The sequence below is a fragment of the Amblyomma maculatum genome, chromosome 1 (genome assembly GCF_055883805.1).
Source record: "Amblyomma maculatum isolate TAMU_Amacu chromosome 1, ASM5588380v1, whole genome shotgun sequence".
Lineage (NCBI taxonomy): Eukaryota > Metazoa > Arthropoda > Arachnida > Ixodida > Ixodidae > Amblyomma > Amblyomma maculatum.
In genome coordinates this window covers 215,151,130-215,169,145 of record NC_139344.1, presented here as the reverse complement: position 1 = coordinate 215,169,145, position 18,016 = coordinate 215,151,130, and positions in this window count along the sequence as shown.

Below are 18,016 nucleotides of genomic sequence, written 5' to 3'. Positions count from 1 at the left end.
GGAGGTGTCCATTGTTCATTGGCGGTGAGTGCATTGTTTGCACCCCACCCCTTTCTAAGAATTCGCGACAAGATGTTTCGTGTCGCTTTCAAGTGTATGCGTCACATTTGTCTTGGCGGATAGCTTTTGCTGGGGATGACCAGCACAGAGCGCCCGGAACCGGGCAAGCTTCTTGGTTCAACTGTGCTTGGGAATAAGAAAATATATTTAATAAAATAATTGTATCCTTGGGAAGCTGTTACGTCACCGCTGCAGAGCGCATTAAGTTAACTTGAAGAAATTTGAGCTCAGATATATTTCAGCGAGCTTGTGAGGCTTAAATATAAAAGAATGGGCTAGAGCACAGTTTAGTTTCGTTTGTCTTTTCATTCTACATACACCCATCTGCTAACGAGTAACGAGAATAAGATTCTGACATAATCCTCGCGAATGGGCTTATCGTTATCTTAGCTCTTAGCTGAAGCAGTGAGCAATAAAATAATAGATGCCTGTGATGGTTGGTTGGCTGGTTTGTGGGGTTTAACGTCCCAAAGCGACTCAGGCTATGAGAGACGCCGTAGTGGAGGGCTCTGCAAAATTTCGACCACCTGGGGTTCTTTTACGCGCACTGACATCACACAGCACACGGCGCGCCTTGCTTTTCGCCTCGATCGAAAAGCGGCCGCCGAGACCGGGATTCGATCCCATATCCTTGGGAACAGTAGTCGAGTGCCTTAACCACAGCGACACCCCGCCGGGGTGGCGCAGTGGTTAAGGCACTCGACTGCACCACCCGTTTTTTTTTTTTTTGTTTGTAGTCCGGCGCCATTCTTGTAAAGTGCTTCGTCAAATGTAGGCTGCTGCGGTTTGTCAGCTTGGAAAAATATGCAAATCAAAAAGTAAAACAGTTTGGCGTGGCTCATCTACACAGTTTGCAGATTTTAACAATAAATAATCACAAGTACATCAAAGCTGTTTCGCAAGTACGCTATGCGGACAGGCGGACAGAAAAAAAAAGTAATTGCTGTTGTCAGCCTCCTATTTAAATACGATGCAGTAATAAAATATTTAGTCTCTTATATTATCAGTTTGTAAACTTGGAAACGGTCACATTTATAGACAGCAAAAATTTGTAAAACTTTTCTAGAGCGCGTGTGTTACCAAGGATTCACCTCTAAATATTCAATTTCGGTTCTCATATTCATGCGTGTCACGATGGCCGCCTGAACGGCTTCAGCTGTGACGAGGTGTTTAACGACACTCCATGTGCCATTGGCATACTAAGCAGGTCTTTACCTTTCGCTTTTGCGTGCCGAAGTGGAAGCAACGTTCGGATCAAAAGCTAACCACGTCAAGGATGTTTAGGATGTTTATAATGGTAAAGTTCGGGGCGTATATGTCTCAAAAGCTACAAGTACTCTGAGAATGCAATCGAATGGAGTAGCCTAGGGGAGCGAATGCCTGTAGTTTTATAATATAACAATGCCCGGTATTGTTGCCTGAATGTTCATGAACCGCTTTCAGATGAGGCTGACAAGAATTATTTCTGCATTTTGTGCACGCCTCGTTGCATAACCTACGCAAACGAGCATATTCAATGTGCTGCTTATTGTTTACTCAAAAACTGTAAAGACTAATTTGGAGCACCGAAGATCGTAGAGGAAGGTCTCATTCTTAAAACCCATATCTTAACAAAGGGAACAGTGTTGTAAACAAGTGCATCGCAAAATACGTGGGGTGTTAGCAGTCTAGAGGAAAATGTTGACCAACGCTCGCTAGCAGTCTGACTAATTGACCAGGTAATATTGGTCAATATATGGCAAGATGTACGTTATGTTTGCAGCGTGATCTTAATGAGCGAATAATATTTGCCAGCATGTATAAACGTATATCAGATGTTGGCAGTCATACCTGAATGAGCGAACAATATTTGCAAACGTACACGAACGTATATCAGATGTTCGTATTCCTATTAAACGAGCGATCAATATTTCTCAGCGTAAACGAGCGTATATGAAATATTGAAAGACCGATCGATCTCATGGATGATGTTGCCGAGGTCAAACCAGCATATGTGAAATATTGGCAAGCCACACGTATAGCTGGACAATGTTTACCACTGGTTTCAAAACATAGCATCAATGTTAGCAAGCAATGTCATACCTGGCCCGCTGTTATCAGCTTATAGAATGGCATGACCAATATCAGAAACATACTGGCAACAATGTGCCGGCCTTTGACCGTAATTTTTTAAAGGGGGAGAATATGTTGTGTCTCTCATGTAACTGTAAGTTTCAGTTTCGTTTGACATATTCCCAGGCACCTTCAACTTCCGGTCATTTGCATGCTACGTAGGATATCACGTGTACAGGGGAGGTGAATAAAGGGCCAGATGGCGAAGAGCTCAAGGAAACTTGAGCTCTTCTGGCGAGTTTCACTGCTTATGACATGGCGATCTCTTGCAGTTTCAAAGAAGCCTTCTTTTAATGCCACCCACTTTAATGACTGCTGCTGGTGGCTAAGAGTGGTATACGTTAAGGAGATTGCGGTCCACTAGCGTCCACGAGTTTTGCCACTCTTTCTGGACAGTAAGATGTGGCAGGTGTGAGTGACACGCGCTCTCTGAACACAGTTACGCAAGGGCTGAGTGGCATTCAGTTCGACCCGTAGCCTTACACCGTGATGTGTCCAGTAAGCGGTGCCATGTCGTTGGCGCTGCTGCTGCAGTCACCTTCTTTAGTGGATGGCAGTGACTCTTTGACTACGGACACAATGGCACCCCCCGTTGCTCAGATGCCACAAGTGTAATAGGAACGATCTTCGCCCGGCGACAGATGGGAGAGAACAGCGTGCGTTTGATGTCGGGACTCAAGTCCTGGCTCAAGATCGTGCGGCCCCTAATGCAGCTCAAACACAATGCCGTAGGAATTGGCGTCGGACAATGCTCTTCCTCCAGCAAACTTACCGTTGGGTCCTGCTACACTCGGGGGCCTGTGTCTTGTCCTCGATGGCATTGAAGAACAGCTTTCGCCGCAGGGAGCCATGCGTGGTGCTTCTGCGGCTGGCGACAGCCACTTGGTGGCTCTGGGCAGCGTTGAATGTGAAGTATGCTCCAAGAACCGAGCTGATATTAGTATCCGGAGGTATTGACAGCACAGTCTGGCTTCAAACAATGGGCGCAATGACCGATCCTTGCGGGGTACCGGTGGTTCCCAGTGTTTGCTCCTCAAACCTGATCTCTCCCGCCACGATGAGCGTCCTTCTGTCGGTGAGAAAGTCTTTTACGCAATTATTGGCTCTTTCGACGAGGTTCATGCGCGAGATTTGGGCCAGGATCTCTGAATGTGTGACCCTGTCGAACGCGCTTTCGAGATGGAGTCCGAGGATGGCTTTGGTGGAACATTTGACGTTTCAGCGGGAGCATAGCGTCCTGCGTCGAGAGGCGAGGTCAAAACCCGATGATGGTGTGTGTGTAGGCCCCTGTCAGTTTGAGATGGGTGTTTACTCGATTTAAGAATGCATGCTCCACTACTTACCCCAAACATGAATTAAGCACAATTGCCCTTAGATTCTCCAAGCTAGGAGCCTTGCCGGGTTTGTGGATGAGTACCGTCTTCGCGGTCTTCCATTGCTTTGGTATGGAGCCCGCCCTTCATCGTTCGTTTATATATTCCGTGAGTTTGTCCACGGAGTCGTGTTCGAAGTTTCTCTAGTCTTATTTGTAACCTCATCCGGTCCGGGAGCCGACCTACCGTGAAGGTCGTGCAGGGCTATACAGATTGAGGACAAATATAACCATGGTCGTCATCTTTTTGCCAACTAGAGTGGATAAACCCCTGCCTTCAGCCTTGGAGAACAGTTCCTGGTAGCCAGGGACGGATGCCGGTGTGTGTAACGTTTCTTGCAGTAAAATGACGTCGGGTTTACTTGTTGCGTTTCTAGTGTGCTTTTGTAGGACCGGCTTTTTACCGAGCCGTCCTCGACAGTTCTATTGCCATATGATGACTCCTTGTTTATTGAGAGCCATGTTGATTGAGGGGAGAGGCGCGTATCTGTGAATGGGCAGCGTGAGGGACATTTTTCCATTCTGTATCTGGGAATTGCTGCAGGTACTGCTGGTATACCGTTGGCACAATGCTGGTCGTAATACCTTCGAGGCTCGTGACCCTCTACGCTAAGCCAAGCACCTTCGCGTGCAAGCTCTCGATGGTACTCTGCACGCTAGGGATCATGTCCTTGATTTTTGATCTGACCTGGCTCGTCCTACCTCCTTTCTGATCCTAAAAATAATTACACTGCAATACACTATCTGTGGAAAAAACAAAAAGGCCTTCGATGACGAGCTGACAAATTATGGCGCCAAAGACAGGCTGAAATTCAGTCGCACGAGTGTAGAGGTGACATATAATATGTAGTACGTATAAACTCATGCTGTTAAAACAGTAAATTTGCAGAAAACTACCGCTCATAAAAATTTCACCACACGTAAAATGTCTAAAAATATAAAGTGTGAGGCGTTCGATCCTCTAGCTTGAACACTTGAAATTTACGAGCGGCATCCAGCCTTAAACATCAAATTGCATGTCTGACGAGTAACACAAAACTATTCTTACCACACCGATCTGCAACATTTTTCCAGACAAAGAGAAGAAAAATGGAGAGGCTGAACAAAAAATGAAGACAAGAGGAGGGCATTCTGATTTCTCGTTTTTAATTTGGTGTTTAAAAGTTTCGTTTCCTTCTTTCTTCCCTAGCAACAATTTTATTCTTGGTTAGGTAAATATGCACTTCTAAAAGTCCCTGTGTGCTCCATATACTTGGCCCGTCCCCCTGTGTATGTGCCATCAGTTTAGAGAAAAACAACAACAACAGCAGTACTCAGCAAAGATTCCGCTCTTGGCTCTTCTGGAATCAAACATTGATTCTCTGTATTTGACTGAATGGCAAAACCTTCCACGGGGATACGACAAAAAAAATGTATAGTTTCACCCCATTGTGTATATTGTCGCTTCCAAAGGTCGGACCCTCGTGCATATTGCTGTGTTCATTGGGGGGCCCAGGTGCCCAACGTCTACCACATAAAAATACTTCGAATGATGAAGCCGTAATACAGATTGAAAAGAAAACAGTAAATGCTGATATCTGCAGTGCCGAGATAATCCTTTTATTCTTCACATTACTCCGGAATGGCAAATTTTACAGCATCAATGCAAGTTTTATCAAATCCTAAAAAAAAAAAAAAATTGAACTCTTCCGGCGAGTTTCACTGCTTATGACACGGCGATCCCTTGCAGTTTGAAAGAAGCCTTCTTTTAACGCCAGCCACGTTGTCTAATGACTTTGCTGCTGGTGGCTAAGAGTGATACGTTAAGGTGGTTGTGGTCCATTCTAGTGTCCACGAGTTTTTCCACTCTTTCTGGAGAGTAAGATGTGGCCGGTGCGAGTGACTCGCGCTCTCTGAACAGGGCTGAGTGGCATTCAGTTCGACCCTTCGCCGGCCGTCAACACTGTGATGCCTTCCGTAAGAGTTACCATGTTGTCGTTGGCGCTGCTGCTGCTGTCACCTTCTTTAGTGGATGGCGGCGACTGTTTGAGTTCGGACAGTCTGGCACTCCCCCGTTGCTCAGATGTCACAAGTAGAAGAGGACCGGTCTTCGCCTGGCGACAGATGGGGGAGAGCAGCGTGCGCTCGATGTCAGGACTCCAGTCCTGGCTCAAGATCGTGTGGCCCCCAATGGAAATCGAACACAATGCCATAGGAATTGGCGTCGGATAATGTTGTTCCTCCAGCCAGCTTACTCGTTCGTTCCTTCTCTTCCCTGGGGTCTGTATCTTGCCTTCGATGACATTGAAGAACAGCTTTCGCCGATGGGAGACATGCGTGGTGCTTCTGCGGCTAGGCACAGCCACCTGCTGGTTCTGGGCAGCGTTGAATGTAAAGTATTCTCCAAGAACCGAGCTGAGTTCAGCATTTGGAGGTATCGACAGCGCAGTCTGGCTCGTAACGCTGACTTTATCAGGCTGTAATGAGGGGAGGGTGTTGATGCCGTCATGTAGACCACTGGAGTCTCGCAAGCGTCCCGTGACTCTCCCGGTCGGTTCCCACGGAGAGGGGATGGTCTCGGGTTGCAAGAAGCAGCAGTCAGTTGCATGCTGGTACTTTTCCTCGCACTGTGAGTCTCTTTTAGTAGGCATGCCGGGTTCCTGTTCACCGATGTTAACTGGAAATAGGGCAGCTGACTCTTCAATCTACAGCCTCAATGAGCGGTACGATTCCCGCGTCCGCCAGCTCTTACAACGGAACATTGATGGTGTGCAGATCGAGTTTGTAAGCTGGTCGGGTTCAAGTTCAAATGGATTAATGCTACTGCCGTCCAGAGGGCTCCCCGGTAGAGTCACGCTCGATGTTGGCCGTCTCCGGGTCAGTGGGGAGTAAGGGCAGGAAGAGCTGCGCTCATCATGACTGTTAATAAAGAAAAAAAAAAAAGCGCTCATCATGACTGGCAAGATCAGTACGTGAAAACGACTGCGTGAATTCACTCATTGTAAAGCTGCGAGATGTAGACACGCACCAAAGTCGTCTCAGCTGTCCCGCTCCCCGATGAGTGCCAGCGACGAGCAGGCTGAGGGTGGTCGTATTTCGATGATGTCACCAAAGAGGTACCGCAGAAGTGTTCATGGCTGCAGCAGTGGCATGACAGGTCGCAGTAAAAAAAAAAATAGTCTGGCTCGAGCATCTTCTTCTTCAAACGCGCTGATGCCGCACGTCTTTTTTTTTTTTTTTTTTCATATGGTGCAGTTGCACACAAGCGGCTGTATAAGTTCGAACCAAACGAACTGCCGGTCAAAAACGACGTGTATAAAGAGTGCCTGATCATTTGTTGATTTGTTGTGCCAGGACAGTTTCAGCAAACTTCTAATTGGTGCCGTCGTAGTGAGTAATCAGATTCTTTTTTTTTTTTTGGAGGGAGGTGGGGGCGGGGGTTGGATACAAAGATAACTCCTTCCTTTCCTTCCATGATGATGGAGTTGCAAACATGAACTACATATACACTAGTGTGATCTGCCGACCGCTACATAATGCTGTCTGGGCCCCTGAGGTAGCGTTAATTAACATGACAGACAAACCGTTACTCTCATCCTCAAAATAATTATACTGCAAAATACTATCTGAGGAAAAAAGAAAAACGGCCTTCGATGACGTGCTGACAAATTATGGCCAGAAAGACAGAATGAAATTCAGTCGCACAAGAGTGTAGAGGCGATATATAATATGTATAAACTCATGTAGTTAAAAACTGTTTAAATTTGTAGAAAACTACAGCTCATAAAAATTTCAGCATACGTAAATGTCTAAATATAAAGTATGAGGGGTTCGGGACCTCTAGTTTGAAAACCTGAAATTTAAGAGCGAAATCCAGCCCAATGTCTGGCGAGTATCACAACCTATTCTTACCACACCGATCTTCAACATTTCTTCAGCGATGAAGGGGAAAGAAAAATGGAGAAGTGGAACGAAAAATAGCCCCGCCGGGGTGGTGCAGTGGTAAGACGCCCGACTACTGTGCCGGAGTTCCCGGGATCGAATCCCGGCCTCGGCGGCTGCGTTTCGATGGAGGCGAAACGAAGTGGCGTCCGTGTGCTGTGCGATGTCAGCGCACGTTAAAGATCCCCAGGTGGTCGAAATTACTCCGTAGCCCTCCACTACGGCTCCCCTTTCTCTCTATCCACTTTCACTCCCACCTTCATCCCTTCCCTTACGGCGCGGTTCAGGTGTCCACAGAGCAAGTGTGACAGATACTGCGCCTTTCCCTTCCTATGAACCAACCAACCAACGAAAAATAAAGACAGGAGTAGTGCATTATGATTTCTCGTTTTTATTTCGGTGTTTCAAAGTTTCGTTTCCTTTTCGCTTCCCACGCAGCAATTTTATTCTTGGTTATGTAAATATACACCTCTAAAAATCGCTCTGCACCTTCAATTTCTAGGCCGGTCCCCTTGTCTGGGCATGTGCTATCAGTTTAGAGGACAACAACAACAACAGCAGAGGTACTCAGCAAAGATTCCACTCTTTGTTCTTCTGCAATAAAACATTGATTCTCTGTATTTGACTCAATGGTAAAACCTTCCGCGGGAATAGGACAAGGAAATGTCTAGTTTCACCCCATTGTGTATATTGTCGTCTCCAAAGGTCCGACCCTCGTGCACATTGCTGCATTCATTGGGGAGCCCAGATGCCCAGCGACTACCACAAAAAAAATTGACACTTCGAATTATGAAGCCGTAATGCAGATTGAGCAGCAAACAGTAAATACTGGTATCTTCAGTGCCGAAATAATCTTTTTATTCGGCACATTGCTCCAGCATAGCAAATTTTGCAGGATCAATACAAGTTTTCTGAAATCGTAAAAAAGAAAACTTGAGCTTTTCTGACGAGTTTCACTGTTTAGAAATGTGATCTCTTACAGTTTGAAAGAAGCCTCCTTTTAAAGCCAGCCACTCTTCTAATGACTTTGCTGCTGGTGTCTAAGAGCGATACGCAAAGGAGATTGCGGTCCACTCTAGCGGACACGACGTTTTTCATTATTTTCACAGTAAGATGTGGCCGGTGTGACTGACTCGCGCTCTCTGAACTCAGTCGCGCAAGTTCTGAGCGTCATTCAGTTCGACCCGTCACCGGCCGTCAACACCGTGATGTCTCCAGCAGGAGGTGGCATGCTGTCGTTGGTACTGCTGCTGTTGTCATCTTGTTCAGTGGACGGCAGCGACTCTGAACTGGGACAGTCTGGGACTGTCCCGTTGCTGAGCGGTGGCAAGTAAAAGAGAAACGGTCCTCGCCTGGCGACAGATGGGGGAGAGCAATGTGCGCTCGATGTCGGACTCAAGTCCTGGCTCAAGCGTGTGCGGCTCCCAATGCAAATCGAACATATTGCTATAGGCATGGGCGTCGGACAATTCTCTTCCTCCAGCACACTTACTTATTGGCTCCTGTTCCTCTCGGAAGTCTGTACCTTGCCCTCGATGGCATTTAACAACAGTCTTCGCCGCAGGGAGTCGTGAGGGGTTATTTTGCTGCTGGGCACAGCCACTTCCCAGAAGGCGTCGTCTTCATCGTCGTTCGGGGGAGCGTCGACGGGAGCGCGGGATGAGTAGTCTGCTTCGGAATGCTTGCCGCCCGACCTATATACTATGTTTATGTCAAGTCCTTGAAGATGTTAGCTCCATAGGGCAAGGCGGCCGGAGGAGTCTTTCAAATTTCCCAGCCAGCAGAGCGCGTGATGGTCGCTTACCAGCTTGAATGTTCGACCGTATGGGTACGGACGAAACTTTGAAGTGTCCCTGACGATCGTGAGGCACACCTTTTCGGTCGTCGAGTAATTGGCTTCGGCTTTCGAGAGGGACCTGCTAGCGTAGGCGATCACGTTCTCCTGTCCGGCATTCTTCTGAATGAGAACGGCGGCTAGGGCCAGACTGCTCGCGTCTGTATGCATTTCAGTCTCGGCGTTCTTATCAAAGTGGCCTAGTACAGGAGGGGACTGTAGGTGGCGCTTCAGTTCCTCAAAGGTTTCCGCTTGCGGTGCTTCCCATTTGAAATGGCACGTATGTGTTTGTAAGCGGCGTCAAAGGTTCGGGGAGGCGAGAAAAGTTCTTGACGAATCATCGGTAATACGCGCACAGTCCCAGGAATCAGCTCACAGCTTTCTTGTCACCGGGCTGTGGAACCTGTGCGATCGGAGCAGTTTTTTGTGGTTTGGGGCGAACTCCCTCCTTGCTGACGATATGATCTGAAACAACATCTCCTCGTAGGCAAAGTGACACTTCTCCGCTTTCAACGTTAGACCTGACATTTTGATCGCGTCAAGCACTTCTCAGATGGTCTTCAAAGTTCGAAGAGAAGACAACAACGTCGTCTAAGCATACTAGACAAATGTGCCATTTCAAGCCAGCCAGTAAAGTATACCCGACAAATTTGCCATTTCAAGCTAGCCATTACCGTATACATTACTCGCTGGAATGTATACATTACCGGTAGAATTCGGTACCGTATACATTACTCCGGTACCGTATACATTACTCGGTAGAATTCAAACTGGTTTTCTCCGACTACGTAGTAGGGTGAAATGACGCACACTATGACGCAAGAGGGGACTCCGTGATTGCTGGCGCGCGCAGGTGCGTGCCGAGCATGGAGGAAGAAGGGAGCGCCGCGGGCTGGGAGGAAAGCCTAGTCATAAAAAATGTAATGGAAAGCATCATGGCAATTTAGCTGTCACGTGACACGGCAACCGGCAGACGGTAGCTGGTTTCGGTTGGGGTTTCGCACGCTCCGCTCTGGAGGAACGCCTTCGCTACGCGACGCCTGCTCTAGAAATCTGAGGCGCGCGCTGAGCGCAGAGGGTAGATGGAACTGTGGACCTTTAGACGGGCCGATGCCCTAGAAGCTGCCGCTGCCACAGCCACAGTACATACGTGTATTTCGCGAAGTGCGGGGATCGGCGCACAAAGTCAAGAACAAGGAATTCGCCTTTGTGCGCTGAGTTTCGCAAGCATGGAATCAAAACAACTAGCCCAGCAACAAAAGCTGTCATATGAAATGCTGCGTGCCGGGATGCTGGACGGATATACCGCCCGGGGCTGTCGCTTCAACGGTGGGTATCCTGTTACGCGCACTCTTCGAGAAACGAGACGTTTGCTTGTTAGGGTATATGCACGTATTGTTCGAGACGATAATCGTCTACTTCATTTATGAAACGCAGACCTCAAATACATGTACTTTTGCAGCCAGCATGCAACATACGTTATTTCGAATCCGTAGTCTTCCTGACGAATCCGTGTTTGAAAAACCTACCAGCGGTTCTCACCAGTGTGCCTATAAGCACGCGAGTACAATGCAACATTTGTAAATAAAGTAACTTATGTGTTACAACGAGACGCGCAACTTTCGGTAGTCCACTCCGGTAGGATTTCCGCTGGGGCATCCACAGTCACTACAGAATACCATCCTCCTCCATGCCGGAACATAACCGAAACTGAAGTGGGTGCCTGTGGCGTCGCCACGTATATTTTTATATTTGCCTTGCAACACTTACGTTGTCGTTTTGCCGTCGCTTACGTGTGATAAAAGCAAGTTATCATGTTCGAGACAAAACCTACTACCGCATTCAAACGGGCAACGTAATTCACATTTGTCAGCCTCCGGGATCCCTTGCGCGTCACGTGATTTCTAGTTGCGAGTCTCGGCCTTTTCGGCTGTGGCGGCGATACCTGTATTTCTGTTCTTCCTCTTTACTATACCCTATAACAGCTCTGTTTTCAGTAAGAGTGGTCTTTTTGTAATCAGGAACTGGCATTCTATCGATGCAAGCCCACTTCATTTTTCTCTTTAGTATCCCTTTAACCTAACGAGAATAGAGGAGGTGCCTCTTACCAAAATCACGACTCTGTGAGCTCGTCAGGCTCAACGCAAAATGGTTAGTGCCACCGCCAGGGCTCTGCGGCAGAGCCACGCCGAGTAAGGCACAGCTCCAGCCTAGTGGGGAGGCGAGGCCAGCAGAACAAACGCATTCATCATGGCAGCCACAATAACTATGTAGAAAAGACTGCGTTAAATACCGTCATTGAAAATCTGCGAAATTTAGGAATGCACCGCGGTCCTCTCGGCTGTTCGGCGCCTCGACGGCCTCCGGTGGCGAGCAGTCCAATGTAGGTTGTAGCGTAACGATGTCACTAAACAGGAGCAGCAGTGAGGTTCATGTCCGCAGCAGCGTACCCGCAGTCCTGAGTAAAAAATAGGCTTGTTCCTCTCGACACGTACCAACTATGGGTGATTGGCCGAGGCACACACGGGAATTAGTATAGGTGATTACAGGCAAGTTATTGGCGCCAAGCGAGAATGCAAAAAAGCGTACCAAGATAGGTATAAATATTTCTGGTTAGAATTTAATAACAATCATAATAATTTTGAAGGAAAAACCTGGAAGAGTTTCGAGAAGGGTTAAATAGTCAACCTACCAGTTGCAATAATGTAGTCATGGATAATCCCACAAATAGTGTCCCATATCCCAATCCCGACCACCAGTGGCTGCGTTTCGATGGAGTCGAAACGGAGTAGCGTTCGTGGGCTGTGCGATATCAGTGCACGTTTTAAAGTGCAGTGACGTGGGTTCTTTGAACCCCAGGTGATCGAAATTTCCGGAATCCTAGAATACAGCGTCTCTCAAGCCTGAGCTGCTTTGGGATGTTAAATCGCACAGACAGACAGACAGACAGACAGACAGACAGACAGACAGACAGACAGACAGACAGACAGACAGACAGACAGACAGACAGACAGACAGACAGACAGACAGACAGACAGACGGACGGACGGACGGACGGACGGACAGACAGACAGACAGACAGACAGACAGACAGACAGACAGACAGACAGACAGACAGACAGACAGACAGACAGACAGACAGACAGACGGACGGACGGACGGACGGACGGACGGACGTCTCTCATAGCCTGAGCTGCTTTGGGACTTTAAAGGACCACTGTCCAGGGAAGGACCTTTTAAGCAAAGGAGCCCAGTGTTTCGATCAGGTACCGGAGATAGTCTGTGCAAAATGCTACAGTGACACGCGCGCCGCAAAGCAACGAAAATACAAATCAAAGCTCTCTCAAGTTCTCCATCGGGAAGCCAGCTTCCCCCTTCCCTCCGCTGGCTCGTCGAGCCGCGGCTATAACGTATTTGTCGAAAACGACGTCCATTGGCCCGTCTCGCTGCCTCAGGGTGAAGGATGGGTGTCTATCGCTCGCTGCGCACTTTTCCCTCGCCACGGCCGGACTGAATCCAACGGCGCGCTCCCTCACCCGTTTTTTTTTCGCGCAGGCGGAGTGCCATGCCTCACCTCCCGCCAAACGCGGAGGAGGAAGGGCAATTCGTCTTGCGGAGGCTAGACGACAGGGCAGGAGAGCGAAAAACCTTTGCGAGAGAACGGGAGGAGAGAAACAAGACAGAATCGGGTGATTGCGATGGCTGTAACTGCGGTGTTAGTTACTCTTTTCAAAAACATTTTGCGGCCTTCATTCTGGGGGCGAATTCTCACAGTCACCGGGGAAGAAAATATTTTTGACCGGAGAGTGGACAGTGTGCCTTGAACAAGGCAGGCAGGCAGGCAGGCAGGCAGGCAGGCAGGCAGGCAGGCAGGCAGGCAGGTGGTGTAACAAAAATCTTTTGGCACTCGCACCGAACGACAGTAAAACGGCTAGTGACAATGGGAATCATAACCCAGAGAGAGGGACCACTGAAGTGCCAGCCGCCGGCAAGGGAGGAGAAACTCCTCTATAGATTCCATTTCCCCGCATGATGCACATTGGTTTGTAGGTGTTCAGCCACCCCCATCTGCATAGATATAAAATCATGCTTGCAATTCTGCACCGCAGCAGCGTCATTGATACCTAAATCTGCTTGGCTTTACATGAACGGACATGACAATTATATCAGAAGTGCTCACACTCCGCAGCATTCAGTAAGGAATTGAATAGCCTGGCTGATATATGCTGGAACTGCTAGGGCTAAGAAACCGCCAATATACTAAAATTAGGGACAGGACATATTGCAGACGCATTAAAGCATTAAAGGGGCGATGATAAGATAGTTCGATGTATTGCCGTTTTATACTTCTGTGAATAATATACAAGTCTGTGATTGTAGACGCAAAGTTTTAGTGCTTTGCACAAGACCCATACTACGAAAAAAAAAAAAAAGAGAACGCGGTAAAAATTGAATCGGGAAACTCCTTGCATCGAAAGCAACTGCCATTTTAAAATGTCTGTGTGACGTCACAAGTAAATAAACCAAATAAACAGTGGATCGTCGTCTACAATGTAGCCTGCAATATCAAAGGACATGTCTCTTTTTTTTCGCGGACGATTCACGCAGTGGTCGTCCTTCATGCTTGAGGGCTTGATAAACATATGTTATTGCACAGAAATTATTTAGAGTAAGGTATGTTTTTTTCAACATTGTTAAGGCACGGTCACAGAGTGGGCTGCGCGGTTAAGTTATTCGGCTTATATGAACGCACTGATCTGTCGCATTACACAGGCGATGACGCCAGCACGACCAAAGGTAGCCTATCTTCGTAGCGTGGGGCTTTCGGCCCTGCGACGCCGAACTGATCAGCGGACGGTCACTCGATTTTTTTTTTGGTCAGATCGGAGTCCGAACAAGAACTTTACGTCCGATTAGTAAACGCCTGAACAGCTGCGCATGTCTGTAGCTTAACCGGGTTAGCAAAACAAAAACAAAAACGAGCAGATACACTTTATATGTTTCCACTTCTCGCCAGCAATGACCTTGTCCAGAGGTGTCAGTCGGCGCCGCCAGCCCGTTCTGTGACGGGTAAGCCTAGTGCGAGTACGCGGGGTTCGGGTCTGCAGTTTCGGCGATTACGGAGTGCTCATTCACAAGCTTTAACGGTTGCATGTGGTCATCGAGTGTAGTTCTGGCAATAGTGACCCCAAATCGACGACTGCTTACATCACAAAGCTCGCGCACATTAAGCGGGAAGTGATGATGGGAACCTGTCTGGCGAGCAATGCTGAGAGCAGCCGGCAACTGTCGGCGCCACTTGTGGGTACCCGCCGCAGGCAGGGAGCGTAGCATCATTGACGCTTCTTTCAGCGCTGTTGTAGCTTTAAAACAAATAAATGTTGTCTGATGATGGGAGTAAAGCGACGGCGGCTGCGCATGCTTTCGTGCGCTGGCTGTGGCCAGATTAAACATAATTTTGCAAAGAGGCTTGACCAGCTGAAAATAAGTTTCACTAACACGCGCATATAACAGCATCTCAAGAAGTACTGCTTCCTTAAAACGTTTTGTCTGCTCCTATAATGTCGCAAGGTGTGCTCTCGCGTCAATACATGCTTGTTTGGGTTTTCCTCTAAGTTTTTAGACCAAAGGAGCGACGCCACGTGAAATTGAACGGGAATATACGAAAGCCTTGGATTAGGTCTGAACACCTGAAAATGATATAAAGAAGAAAAACAAACTTTTCAAAAACTTTCTAGACACCAGAGAGCCATCTGCTTTGTTATCATTCATAAAATGCAGAAATAAGTTGAATGCAGAGCCAAGAAAAGCAAAGAAATTGTATTATAATAACCTTTTTACAGATACGTTGAAAAGTCGCCTTCGTAAAGCATGGAATGCTACAAACATGGTGCTGAAGGGCGGAAATTCAAGGTTTTCAGTGCCAGAATTACTCCGTAATACAAACCTCTCCGGTGTTGGCTTAGCGGAATACTTCAACACCCATTTTGTCAACATGGCGAATACGCAAGATAGTCTGGAAGCAGATTTCACCTTTCCATTTCGCTGCACTGAGACACTTTTAGAGCGCAGCGCTTTGGCGTCCGTTCCTGGGTTTCTCGTCGGCGTCGGCGTCGTCGTCGGCCTCGTAACCAGCTCCGCCCCCATTTCATCCCCCCAGCGCTAGCAGCGACCGACTGATACCGCTGGATGCCGCTGACGCCGCTAGAGAGTCAAGATAACGTGACAGCATAGAACACCGTCGCTGCCATGCAGAAAGAGGAGGGGAGGGTCCCCCCCCCCCCCCCCCCCCCTGTTCTTGTGTGGCGGATAGGGTGCTCTTCAGTTGCCGACGCGCCGGTTATTTCACGTAGGCCCCGGCACGTCGACGAATACGTGACCACCTTCCCACGGCTAGACCTGGTTCTTGGCGCTGCGGAAGCGAGGGTATCATATTGTTTGCGTCGGCATCAGCGGCGTTGTCCCTGAAACCAACTCCGCAGCTGGGGTTGACTCACTATCGGCGTCAGCAGCATCAGTCAGTCGCTGCTATCTCTTCCCTCCTCCCTTTATCGCGTTGTCCGCTTGCTGCGCGCGCTTCTGCCCCCATCGTTTGCCGCTGGGTGTACACGCCGCCCCCCTCCCCCCTCTTCCTGCGAGTCTCCGGTTGTCAAAGCGCCGGCTCAACTTAATTCCTTTCTTCGCTCCTCTTCCAATGCAACCCCTGTGCAGTGGCAATCAGAGAGCCAGATCGGTGGCGGCGGATCTGTATATGTGCACCGCCCGAGCCGAAATTGCCGCTGCCGTTCGCCACTGCGAAATTATCTGCCAGTTCTTTCTGAGCCATGAGCGAGACGACCGGTGGAAGTCCTCCGTTTGCTGCTGCTGCTGCTAAACGAGCTGCCAGAGCAGAGGCCCAGCGCCGTCGCCGCCAGAATCCAGAGCAGTAAGCGAGGCTGAAGCAGAAGCTCATCGCCGCCGTCGAGAAGACCCTGCCGTTCGCACCGCCGAAGCGGAAGCTCATCGCCACCGTCGAGAGCAACCAGGTGTAAGCGAGGCTGAAGCAGAAGCTCATCGCCGCCGCCGAGAAGGGAGTCTTTGTTAAAGGAATACGTGTGAAAAACAAAAAAAAAAAAAAAAATTCTGTGATAGCGCATACATGTGTTGCTCGATTTCTTTGCCTCAATCTATCGAAAAGATGAAACAGCTTATTTGCTGCGCTCAAATTTCGCATTAGGAAGTAATGTAATCGTCGGTAATTTTTTTTCTTCAGTCAATCAATGAGGCAGAAATGTGTTCCACATTTTTGAACCTACATAACAGCAATACGAAAGACGCTGACGACTTGCAGATAAAGCCGCTTAAATACGTAGTCGATATCATCGCGCCCTGCTTATCGTATGTATTTAACTTAGTGCTTGAATCAGCTGCTTCCCGAGTGCTATGAAGAAGGCAAGAGTTTCAGTAATACATAAAGGGGATGGAAAGAATTATATTAACAACTATCGACCGATATCTATACTCCCTCTGTTTTCAAAATTACTAGAAAAAATAATATTTCACGTGTGAACAACTTTTTCTTGAAGCATAGCTTACTAACCGACTGCCAGCACGGCTTCCGGAAGGGAAAGTCTACTGAAAAGGCTTTATTGACAATGAAATAACTCATAGTTATAACACTGACAACAACAACCTTACACTTGGCATATTTATTGACTATAGCAAGGCTTTTGATAGCTTAAATTAAAAAATATTATTACACAAACTATTTGCGTACGGCTTACGTGATGTATGCCATTCGTTGCTTGTATCTTGCCTATAGCCCTGTATACATGGACTCGACAGTACAGAGTCGGGTAAGCGTCGAGTAAGTGACGTCACCACTTACTCGACCCTGTAGGTGTCTACATGATCTCGCTTCCTAGCGAGTATAGCGAGTAAGTATCGCAGCGGCCCCTAGCGTCGGGACAAGTAGTTACCGCGCAAGCTTCCGGCACTTCCGGTTCGCTTTTCTGGCCGTTTCTCGCGCTTTCGCGATGGCTGCGTCGTCTGCTTCGATCTTAATCATTTTTCTGTCCCTTCACCAACTTTATTTTATGACGATCTTGGTGTCGTGGATAAGTGTGTATAACATCCTTATATCTGTCGTGATGTTTCGGCACCGGGCTCGTCCTCAACATATACGAACCATCACGTCGCATAGCCGAGCCACGCTCACCGCCGGTTGGTCCGACCATGAAGTCGCCGTTTTGCATGGTTAGTAACCATTTTTCTATGTCTGTTTTTAATCTTCGTGTGCAGAGACTGTAATAGAGCGGTTTATGCGGTGTGCCGAAAGGATCAAGCTACATATGTTCACCAATACTGGTAGATATGCGTTTGAACAGTAGGAGCAGACAAAAAAAAAAAAAAAAAAAAAAAAAAAAAAAAAAAAAAACAAAGCAGCGCGCGTACCGCACTGCGGGAATCCACTCTCCTGTATTTTATTTACTACTATTTAACAGCGCTATGCGGTGGACTAACGATCAGAGCGTTCGCATCGCAATCTCGAGGTCCTGTGTTTATCTCAGTACCGCCAATTTCACACAGTTTCTTTTCTCTTTAACGAATTCACAAGATTTTGCTCGGCTTGGTGCTCGGCTTTTCTCGGGTGAAATTCCTGGAAAGAGGTCTTTGGTCGCCTCAGCTGTACCTTAATCTATGCGTGAGGGACCAAAACCTTGCAAACATTTTTCGGT